Source organism: Phyllostomus discolor, chromosome 12 (assembly GCF_004126475.2).
Source record: "Phyllostomus discolor isolate MPI-MPIP mPhyDis1 chromosome 12, mPhyDis1.pri.v3, whole genome shotgun sequence".
Taxonomy (NCBI): Eukaryota; Metazoa; Chordata; class Mammalia; order Chiroptera; family Phyllostomidae; genus Phyllostomus; species Phyllostomus discolor.
The window spans coordinates 12,406,120-12,418,707 of NC_040914.2; the positions used below are offsets into that span (position 1 = coordinate 12,406,120).

General features: G+C 39.0%; 1 pseudogene; it reads right to left on the bottom strand.

Annotated features, from left to right (window-relative positions):
* Positions 1–1,341: 1,341 nt before the first annotated feature.
* On the bottom strand, positions 1,342–2,332 carry LOC114511405 (annotated as a pseudogene).
* Between the last annotated feature and the right edge of the window lie 10,256 nt (positions 2,333–12,588).

Sequence of the window (12,588 nt, forward strand, 5' to 3'; positions counted from 1 at the left end):
GTGTATTGCTGGATGTGTTTTGCCAATAATTTGTTGAGGATTTTTGTATTTATGTTCATCAGTGATATTGGCCTACACCTTTCTTTCTTTTTGTGTCTTTATCTTGTTTTGGAAATAGGATAATACTGATCTCATAAGAGTTTGAGAGTCTTCCCTCTTTTTGGATTTTTTTGGCTTAGTTTGAAAAGAATCAATCTTAGCTCTTCTCTAAATGTTTGTTAAAGTTCTCCTGTAAGTCCTTCTACTCCAGAGCTTTTGTGTGCCAGGACTCTTGATTACCATTTCAATTTCACTAGTTGATATCTGTTCATTCAGGCTTTCTACTTCTCCTGCACTCTGTTTTGGGAGATTGTATATTTCGAAAAATGTGTCTCTTTCATCCAGGTTCAAATTCCTTGGCATATATTTGTCCATAGTATCTTCATACAATCCTCTGTATTTCTGTAGTGGTTGTAAGTTCAACCCTTTCATTCCTGGTTTTATTTATTTGTGTCATATCTCATTATTTGTTGATGAGCCTGGTTAAAGGTTTGTTGAATTTGTTTGTCTTTTGAAAGAACCATCTCCTGGATTTACTGATGATTTGATTGGTCTTTTAGTTTCTATGTGATTTAATTCTGATCTGATCTTGATTATTTCATTTCTTCTGCTTGCTTTGGGATAAGATGGGTGTTTTAACAGCAACTTAATTTTAGGAAGCTTCACCATCATACCACAACTGCAGTCTCCCTAATTTTTAATTGTTCTCTGTTCTCCTTGGTTGTTGGACTTCCATAGACTCTGATTGTCTGGCATTTCTGGGATTTTTTTGCTTGTTTATAGATTGCTTGTCACTCTTCTTATGTCAGTAAGAGCAGGCAACATGAGTTTTCTATCTGCAAGTCTTTTTTGGCCAGAAGTCCAAAAGGAAGCATTTTAATGAGAGTGGCTAAAAAGTTCACTGACAGAAGGAGCACCTGACCTTCCATCTCTTAAAAATATTTTCCCTTGCAAACACAAACCTTAAAATTCTTCTCTAAAATTTAATGACAAATTTAATATTACAAATGGATAAATTCAACTTATTACACAGTTATATTATTGGGTTTTGCATTTTTTATACCTGAGTCAGGGCTAAATTTTATTTATATATTTATTTATTATTAAAAATATATTATTATGGTTTATTTAAAGAGGTATCCTCTGCATCAGGCTTCAGCTGAAAAGCAGTTACATGTGTGTGATTTGACAAGAATGATGTATAATCAATAAGACTCCCCTGAAGCCTTTCTTTCATGGACTTCCCTCTCTTTCTGCTTAGCAATACAAGACAGTTCTCAGTTTACAAGAACAGCATCTTTACAACTGCCTAAACAGAAAATTAGTATATAAATAGCAGTAGGCAATTACTAAATAAGCCACAGGCCAATAAGTTCAATTGTGCAGTTGTGAAATGTAATGAGAAAGAGATTTTGAAACCTTAAGACTGAGTAATCTCCTGTGTTTCCAACATGGTTCCAACTGCCTGAAGAGAGTGTTTGGTTTCTTTCTTACCTGCAAAATAGTAAGCTCTGCTTATATGACTAGCTGCCCAATTAGCATATTTTATGTTGTAGTTTTTTTTGTTTTGTTTTTGCACTTGTTTTTGAATTAGAAGCAATATGACTTACCCATATGTGAATTCCAAACACAGCTTTCAGATTACTATTGCTCAGTTTAAATGTTTGTGCAAAATACTTTCATAAAAGTTCAATGTTTCCAAGTCCACCTAGGGTATATTTAACCTCATTTACACTGCTAACAATATAAGTGGCTGTGCCCAAAAGTCATCATAAACTTCTCCAAACAAAAAGTTTCTTTAACAGGGTCACATTCAGTGATATAAAGCCCTGCAAGTTCATGCCAGGCTTCTTGTACTCCCACAAATTTTCCCAGACCCATATTCAGTTCCTTACTTGTATCCAATCTTTTACCCTGAGCAGTTCAAATAGCAATTTTAAGGTCTTATTTTTTTTTTAGCCATGTTAGTGTGATTTTCATGAACACTTTGATCATGCAGCTGTACAGTTTCATCTTATCTTCCCATGGCTTCAAACTCATGCCACTTGGTTAGATGATTCTGGGACTGCCAGAGAACTCTGTTCTCAACTCCTGCAAACAAAACAATGCCAAGTCATCCAGCCATAGACTGAGTCTATAATCATCACTTGTTTATATATGATCCAAACACATCACCAAGCTTAGAAACATATTCCAGAATTGATTTCTCAATGACTTTCACAATTTGGTCACTATTTCATAAGATTTTTTCTCTATATTTTAACTTTTTTTGGTGAATATTTTCCTGAGACATTGTTGGAAAGCCCTGAGACCTTCCTGATATTCTCAGAATATTAATTAGTGTTAAAACTAAACAGTCAAGTCATTGGTTGTGTCTCTGTGTATAGATGTCTCTATGTCCATATCATCTGGAAATAATTAGAATTGGTTTATAAAAATTCCTCTGCTTAATAGGCTCACATAAGTTACAATATAACAAAAACTAACCCAATTTCTAGTTCATTAATGGGGAGTATTTTTCATCAACAAAATGATGATATTTTTGCTAAATTTATTAATAACATAACTCAAGGAAGGGCCAATGACATACATAAAATTGATGTGCACATATATGATTGGAGTACCTGTATGTTTCTAATGAGAATGATTGTGGCTGCCATAGAATAGACTTTATTGTTCAAATGGTAAAAATGTCAAGTACTTCTTTAAGAAGAAGAAGCTTCATGAACCAAGTGTGGACATGTGGTTTTAAAAAAAAAAACTAACTAGTCTTTGGTTGTATTTTGCTTGTTTTTTTTTTTTTTTGTTTTGTTGATTAAGTTCCTGTTAAGGTGAGATCATATGGTATTTGTCTTTCACCACCTGGCTTATTTTGTTTAGCATAATGCTTTCCAGTTCCATCCATGCTGTTCCAAAGGGTAGGAGCTCCTTTTTTTTAAACTGGGTACAATTCTGTTGTGTAAATGTACCATTGTTTTTTCATCCATTCATTTACTGATGGGTACCTAGGTTGTTTCCAGCACTTGGCTACTGTAAGTTGTGCTGCCATGAACATTGGGTTACATAGGTTCTTTTGAACTGGTCTTTCAGTATTCTTAATATGTAACCCTAGCAGTGGAATTGCTGGGTCAGAAGGCAGATCCATTTTTAGTTTTCTGAGAAAATTCCATATTGTGTTGCGTAGTTGTTGTTCCAGTCTGCAACCCCACCAACGGTACACTAGGGTTCCCTTTTCTCCACAACCTCTCCAACACTTGTTGTTTGTTGCTTTCTTTATGATGTCCATTATGACTGGTGTGAAGTGGTATCTCATTGTGCCTTTAATTTGCATCTCTCTGATAGTTAGAGATACTGAGCATCTTTTAATGTGTCTCTGGAATATAGAACAGGCCGGCAGTGTCCAGAGGGGAGAGGGGAGGGAATTTCAGGGGAAAGGGGGAAGGGTTTGCAAGAACAATTATAAAAAAACACATGGACAAAACCAAGGGAGGGGTGAAAATGGGAGGGATTTGGGGAGGGCTAGTGGGTGGACTGTGATGGGAGTAAAAGTCCGAACAGTGTACTTGAACAACAATTAAAATAAAGAAAATAAAATAAAGTATACAAGTAACCTAAAAAGATAAATAAATAAGAAAATAAAAACTAAATATGTATAATCAATGAATTGCTTGCCTTTCTCCATAGTAACTAGTGGAAATATCATTATATATTGAAAATATTTGTTATTCAAAAATAACTTCTCTAACAATCTATTTACATAGCATCCAATGCAGTAGACAGAAAAATAAATAACAATATAAAAATTAAAGAAATGCCTTTAAAACCACAGTAGTCCATGACCTGTTTCTGTGAAGAAATTTGTGTGATGTTCTGTCCAGGGTCTGTGCTCTGGACCCTAGAGGATAGCTAGGGTTGTTGAAGGAAAACCACAAAAAGTAATAGAATTGGGGAGAGAATCCTCTTGCAATAGAAAAGTTACCTGCCCAGGAACTAGAGTCTGGATTGATAATGGAGTAGGAGGTAAGGGTGGGTGAAAGTGAATTTCAAAGGCTGAAATTGTAAAATTAAGAGTTTGAGTGGCTTTACTGACCACTTGCCATGATAAGACAAATCCCAGGGAGGTTGAGTCCACACTGTGAATGGTGAGAGGAGGCAAAGCTTCTCCTGGGAAAGGGATATGAATAAAATTAGAGTAGAAATGAGAGCTCAGTGGGTAAGGCAATTGAGTGACTAAATCCAAGAGAGACCTCCCAAAGTTTTCCTGATGTTGATAAGTCCTGTAAAGAAGAACAAGATGGGATGCAATAGAGAGAGTGGATGGATTGGATGGTTACTTTCTCATGTAAGATGGTCAGAGAAAACATTTATTTCTCTGTGGCATTTGAATGAGACCTAGAAAGGAGCAGATGGGGTTAGGGAGGACTTAACTGGTGACAACTGATTTGGTCTTATTAGTTACCTAAGTGCAGAGGAACTTACTTTCACTACATATTTTTCTCTGATGAAGTTTTTCTTTTCACATAAAACATAAGATAAAAGTTTTAACAGCCACTTGAGATTAGAAAGCTTCACCCTGATATATCACGTGCATTCTCTCTTGCTCTGAGTGGTGTCCTCTTCTCCAAGAGATACCAAAGACAAAAATGGTAAAACTTAGTTTCATAAGGTGTGAGGTGATTTCCAATCACATGGGCATTGGTCTGGACTAGGAAACATGAGCTAAAGTGTTGGTTTTGTTTCCAAAGCTTCCAATTATGTATTAATACCAAAAATAACAGAAATGTATTGAAGTTATGGAAATAATTTTATTGACATATAAATGAGAATCCTCAAAGGTTTAGAAATCTTTTGAAAGAAAGAAATACAAAGATCAATGTTTGTACTCACATGAATATACTATTGTCCATTCCCAATGCATATAACAGTATCCAGGTGTCCTCCACATGTTTACATGAAAAAGGACAAAGCTCAGATTCTATGAGCTCATCAGCTGCTCCCACTGGTTATCACATGACCACTGCTCATCCTCTGAAGGACACAATGTCACCTCCAACATGGACATGGTACAAATGAGACCAACCCAAGATGAGAGTTGTCTGAAATACGACCTCAATTCAACAATGACAATGTCTACTCACATTTTTTACTGTTTATTGATTCAATGCAACTATTTTAAGAAACATCCACCTTCAAAAAACCTTTTATAATATTGCAAACAATTTTATTTATAGTTTAATATTATATGGGAGGAAAAAAGGGTCACTCAAATTTCACATGTAGCACAACAGGTAAACGTGCAGTAGAATTGAAAGGGTTGGAGACATCACACCAGTAAATCCCAGCATCGTCCCTCTTCACAGGGTCTATAGTGAGGTTTCGGTGGTCTTTGGAAACCTTTATGCATTCACTGAGCTGCAGATTCATGCCATAGAACAACCAGTGGATGTAGAGTGCATTTGTGTTGCATGTCAAGTCCACACTATCCTTATTCTCTGTGACATGTTGCTGGCTCCGAGGTAGACCACTAATTTCGGCTCTGTGGAGGAACAGGCAAAGTGACTGATTAAGAATGGGCTTGATAAATGGAGCCATGCTAATTACTCAGATCTTAGCAACTCAAAGCCCACAGTGGGCTATGTAACAGCCAAGAGAGTATGTTCCTGACATTTGCAGAAGGCTGAATATCTAATCTCAGGTGAAATTCTGTAAGGAGAGACATGCAGCTCCTCTCTGACCCCGTATAACTCCGACATGATTCCATTTATATTCCTTCAGTCACCTCTGTTAGCAGATCATGAAACCCCTTCCCAGCCTGTAGGTCCTATAATGTCATCATCAAATATTTTTTTTTTCTCTCTTGAGCATTTATTTATCTTTTCCTATGACTTCTTTTTTTTACAATACATCAGGTCCCACTCCTTATGTCACCTTTTATCCACGTCGTGGAAGGAAGGCTTACCATTTTGTGCATCTCTGGAGCCAAGGAATTTTACAGTAAGCAAAAAAGAATTTAGCTTTTTTTTTGAAACTTAGTAGTCAGTAAAGACTGTTCAATGGAAAAAAGGCAGTTTTTCCAAGATATGGGTTGCACAGCAATATGCACATACAGACAAGTGACTTGTGTCATTGTCTGACACCACACACAAAAATTCAGTCAAGTAGATCAAATTCTAAAGGTTATACCAAAACTATAAAATTCATAGAAAAAGTATAAGGAGAAGAATTATGACATTGATTTGTCAATGATTGTATGAATATGACACTAAGAACACAGGAAAAATAGAAATTTGGATTTTATCAAAATAAAAAAAAACACAAAACTATTGAAAGGTATCCTATGACATTGCAGAAAATATTTTGCAAATAATATGGAAAATAAAATGTTATTGTCTAGATATACAAAAAGTCTTCTACAACTCTCCAGCAACCACAAAATCACATACAAACTGACTTAAAAATGAGTAGAACCCTTGAATAGATAACTCCAGAGAATATATGCAACAGAAAAAAATGTTCAACACCACTACTATTCACAAAAATGGAAGTCAAAACTCTCCAGGTTGCATTTGTTGCTGGTGATTTTGCATGTGGTGAACTTTGCTCTGCAAGTAAGAGAATAAAACTTACCCTGTATAGTACCTTCTCTTTCTCCAAAAGCTTCTTCAACCAGAGTTGGCAACTCTCACATTTCAGTCAACTTGAGTATTTGAAAGAACTTAGAAGGTCTGTGCATCACTAGAAAATGCATGGGAATCTGGGTGCTCAGAGAATGCATGGCCTCCAGCTATACGTGTGGTGGAAAGTACAGACTTTCTCAGGTGTCATTTAAGTATCAGTGTTTGGGTAAGGAAAGACATAAGATTGGGAACCAGATACATCCCTATAATTCTGGTTCTTCACAGACCACTTGACTGCCTGGTTGACAAAAAGTGTTTCCTTGCAGCTGCAACGACTTCTGTTGCCCAAGTGAAGTATGTGTCTAAAAGGTATCTTTTCCCAGGACATCCTAGAAAGTGCAGTTTATGCAATAATAACACACTATTATTGTGTTATTTATTGTGTAAATATATATATGTATAATATTATATTGTATATAATTATTATTATATAATAACCAGGGCTGAGTGGAAAGTAAATTTACTACTCTTGGTTTCTGGGCTAAAAGATGGGTCAGGTATTTTAAGGTGAGTGTGAACCAAATTAGTCAGAGAGCCAAATGGGTCAGTGAGCCAAAGAATGATAAAGAAAAATCAAATAAGTGATTTAGGTAAGAGGAAAAAGGACAGAGAGAGGTTGATTAGGGCAGCAGAATCAAGTGTCCTGCCTTTGACCATTAAAGTCATTCTCTCTCCCCTGAGGGCAGGTAAGGACTGGTGCAAATGCAATACAAGTGTCTCATAGCAAGTGGTGTCATGGACTTGCTGAAAGTCTGGCCCTTGTGGGCAATAGTGGCTATGAGATAGAAATTTTTGGGGGGGGGGGGACTTAAAATGTTTCTGTATGTGAAAATTACTACTAATAGCCCAGGGGCTAAGAACAATTTCAAGAGAGACTATTTTATTGGAGAAAATAGACAGATCTGAGATGTTGGTCCAGGTTCCTGGAGGCAGAGAAACCCTGTCCCTTATGGCAAGAATTTAAAGTATTCTGAATCCAGGTTCCAAAGTCTGAAGAAATTTTGGATCATTCATTCATTCATTCAGTCAGTCACCACTTATTTCTTCCTATTTCATGAAAAGCAACTGAATGTTTGTCACATTTTGGTCCCTAAGTTTGTTTCAGGCACAGAGTGAGGAGTGAGAAGGCGAAATCCTTTCTTTACATCTGCTGGACGTGACACAACCAAAACAAGAAGCAAATTAAGAAAGTAATGTGGAGTCCAGTGCAGTGAGATGAGGATAGGCCACCGAGGGGGTGGGGTGTACAGTGATTCTGATTGTTACTGCAGCTAATTTGTTCTAGAGTAAAAATACATTATTTATCCTTATTTTCACTACAGGCCAAAATGTAGTCCTATGAAGTGAACATTCTTAAGACAAAGGATCTCCATTGATTCATTGGTTTAAAAATCCAAAGCCACCCTCATAGGGTCTCTAAGGTAGAGGAATTCAATCTGAGGCTCCAAACAGACATTAAGAGACTCTGACCAGCTGGTCATGGTCTGTGACTCTGCTTTAGTGATGGTATCTTATGGTGCCTCAATTTATTCTCAAGGAATATTTGTCTGCTAAGTTGTGAGTGTACACACTGTGCAATGTTTACAGCATCTGACCTTAACCAGAGACAGAAGTTCTGTTCAAATATTTGGCATATCTTATTGATCAACTCCAAGAGAGAATCCCCTGGGCTGATTACTGATGAATAAGAAGCTTCTAGGAACATCTTTTTTTCCTCAGTTTCTTTCCAGGGATGCTGACCTTCTTCTGAACATTTCTAAGATCCCCAGGGCAGTAGGTTATACACAGGATATTGTCTAACTTTGCTGTCCACACAGAGACTTAGGCGATACCAAACTAGTTAAGAAGCAAATTAAGAAAGTAATATGAAGCCATTACTGCCAAAATATGGCTCTTGGCTGAGCCCTGAATGGTGACCAGATCAGGATCTTTATGTTTTGGGCACCCATTAAATGGTTTCACACTCAGCCTTTCCCAGGAGCCCAAGTACAACTTGGCACAGGCTCACCAGTGTCTCTAGGTCCAAGATCACTGGGACAAGGTACTGGAGAGGAGATTCTGAGCTGAGCTCTGCAAGGATATCAGAGGTCTTCTCAGACCATGCTTTGATCCAACACATCAAAGTTATTCTCAAGGTCAAATGGATAGGCAGGTGCTCAGGGGGCTGAACTGAGATGGCATTCTCTCTGAAGAGCAACTTCCATCACCATGATTCTACTGTCTACAGTGAGTCTCCACAGGGGTGCAATTTAGGGAGGGAAACGATATCTTAGGAAATTTGTCTACACAAAATCCAACCTGAAACAAAATGTGTTAAGGAATGGACATAGAATTCAGGGATGTTTGTCTTGTGTATATAGTAGAATCCACCCCACACAACACCCAGTGGTCAGAAAGCAATCACTCACCATATACGATAAGCCGCCTCAATTCAATTTCTTTTAGTTTTTCTGCAACATAGACAGCTACGGTGTATATCCCTGCATCATTCATGGTGACATTCTCTATCAGCAAGGATCCATCAGCATTTATGCTCTCTCTTCCCCTGTATGCAGGACCTTTTATATCATATGTTGAGAATGTGAAAAGAAATGCAATCTTACACTTTCTGCTTGTGCATTCCCCCCTGTACCATATGTAGGCTAGAACTTTGGGAGGGGTATTGTGGAGACGTAGAAGCACATCCTCCCCTTCAGCAACATACGTCGACACAATAGAGACTTCATCTGTGGTGGGTGTGCACCAGAAGTTGAAGAGTAATACTAGGAAATAAGGGAAAAAAAAAACTATGTTTGCATGTATACATTATGATGGAAAGATAAGGCCCTAAATCCTGAGCAGGTCTCTTTATTTCTGAGCCTTGATCTACAAGTGAGTGTGTGTCTCCCATGGTCAAGGTGCACAGCATGACCACCATTATTTCAGCACCTCTGTAACTGTTATTTTTCTGTTTCAAGCAGTCTTCTCTAGGTGTTTTCTTCTCACCCCCCTCATTATGTTCCAACTCCTTCTTACATTCAGGGGCAGTTCTGGAAGACACTTTGCTGATAACCTTCTCTAAAGATCCTCTCTCTTCACTTCTTTTTTTCCCCATGAGTCTTGTGCATACCTCACATAACATCTAGATCTTTCCTTTTCCTTCTCTCCTCCTGAATAAGGGCTAAATTAATGCAGAGCCTTGTCAAATCTTATACTTCCCTTGACTTCAACAGGCTGCATGTATATAGAGTTGAAAGAAGGAGCAAACCCAGGGTTCTCCATGTACGGTGCATTTGACCATTTCTGAAGTCAGTGGTAAAGACAATGCCTAGCACCCTGGTTAAGTGTTTATTTTTTCTGGTGTTTCCTGACATAAAGCATCATCATTATTATTATCAATTTTTATTAGTCATACTCAATGATGAGTAACAGGAAAAGAGCAGCAATTGAGGATTTCCTGCCTCTCACTACTTCCAGATCATGAAATTTTCCTCTTGTTGAGCTCCCTTTCCTACACTAGTCTGCTCTTTGTCCTTCACCCTCTGGTCCAGACATAGCCTTCCCTCTTTTCTCAGAGCACTTGTCTCTTCAGCAGAACCCAGCCAGTCTCTGTGTCAGATCCTTTGTCTACCCCAAGGAGTTGTTTCCTACTTACCAGCCACTAGGAGCCCTTGCAAGTGGACAAGTCCTCTGTGGGTAGAGACTGACAGGGATCCCATGGTGTGTGTTGTCTGCTCTGTGGCTGCCTCTTTGAGAGAAGCTTGAGGTTCAGTGAGGCTCACAGGATGTCCAAAGGCTCTGTTCAGAATGGTGCGATCTGCTGTGGGTCCTACCTGTGTGTTGAGTTTTATTCTGGGGCATGTTTACTAATCTTGTCATGTGGACTGGGGGGTGGGTCTCTGCACAGGACACTCCCACTCCCTGCCCTTATTCTGCCACCCCAGTCCCTATTATCAGTACTGCTCCCCGACATTTTGGTTTCCTGGGAACTCCTGAGGTTTTTCAACACTACACTCATGCACACATGCATATAAACACACACAGAAACATACACTCTCATGCTGTGTTTGGAAAGCACTAGACAGGGTTGTCTGGATTTCAGATATTACCAAGAACTTCCTGTCAGCTGCACATTAGCCTTTCCCACAGCCCTCTATCACATTTGACTTTTTCTTTCAGAGCAGGTGTTCTGAAGCTAAGTCAGAAAAACCTGTCACATGCATATCAACCTAGCTGTGCATAAGATCATATGTGAAGCTTAGTAAACATCACAAAGCCCAGGTGACACCTTAAAAAATGCAGCTTCAGCAGTTATCCAGCTAATGTGGGTGTCCATTCAAAATGAGATGTCTTGATGTGATGGTTGAACCATTTCTCCTGATCTCCTGTCCATAGGGAAAATCTCCAGATTCTGTTAAGTTGCAGATTCTGAAGGGGAAGCAGTGGGTCAGATATTCTGCATCTCACAATCCCTCAGGAGAAGGAGATCTTACTGGCATGAAGCATATGCTTGCAATAGCAAGGCAGATAGGGGCACACTTACCCCTGAGAGGTGGATCCACTCATGCCGGCATTGATCACAGCAGTGTTGTATCTTGGATTGTGGTCTGTCAGCACAGCCCAGAGAGTCCCAGGTGTCCTCCAAATGTGGGGATTATTTCTGTTTGTGACTCAGAACCCCAGGTGAGAATTCAGTCTTCTTCAATGTACTCCAATGCATGTACTCCAATGCTCTGAGAAGGTTTTATTCCCTCCCAGCAGGGAGGTCACATAGATGACACTGGAGGTGAGAGGTGTCAAGCTGCGTGACACCCACAGAGGGAATCCATCTTCTATCTAAGGTTGTCACCAGACTGCATTTTGCTTTCAGAGATGAAGATTCCAAGCCAGAACTCACAGTAGAACCTGCAGTTTCTGGGTGTGAACAGGGAGGTGTTTTGTGTGTCCCAGGAAGAAAGGACTGTGAGGAAAGATCAGGTACCTATGGGATTCCTGGTCCTCCAAAGAGTTTCATGTCTGTTAATTGGACCTGTCTTTGTGCTTCTGGCTGTGGGACAACCTCTGACTTTTGCCTGAGAGGCTTTCTTGTGGTCACCAGACTTGCCCATAGATGATGACAGGCATAGGGTAGAGAGCAGCACAAAAACCCCTGAGAAAGGAGGTGCTCCCAGGCCTTGTCAAAGTAGAAAACTTTCAAACATGGAAGCAATGCAATGAGCTTATCTGAGCAAAACTGACTTCATATTCCTGGGAGAAAGGACTCAAATCCTTTGAAGAAAGGCAGTTTTGCATATATTTTGTACATTATAATCAAAGTACAAAGTGAAAACATTGCATAGAATTCATTAGGAGGAGCGAGATATCATGGAAGGGAAATCTCAAGAATTGGAAAAAAAGCATAAGGGAGAAACATACCTTTAACATTTGGGGTATAAGATTATTAATGTTTACAAGATAGAAGGTGTGCAGAGGACCAGATAACATAAAGTGTTCTGTGTTATCATACACTTGGTTTCAGATTCTGTGCATTTGAATGGCCTAGCAAAGAAATCATTCTGATCTGTCAGTTATCCTATCAAAGCTACACAAAAATGGGTCAGGGCTCACTCAAGCTAAAGACTGATCTTTCCCAGGGAAAGCTTTGGACTGGGTTGTGCCTACCTGCTATCACCTGTCCAGTTAGAAATTTCTGATCAGAATATTTTGTAAGGATTGTCAGGTCTGCCATGTGGCCCTCCAACCTTCTCAGGGTTGCTGCCCAGCCCCTTTTTGTTAGCAGTCTCTAGAAGTAGCAGGTGGGACAGAGCAGTAAAGAGTGAGGACCCATGGAAAACCTGATGAAAAAGGTGAACAAAATCAAGCTCCTCCATCTTCTTAGCCAAAGCAAGGCTCC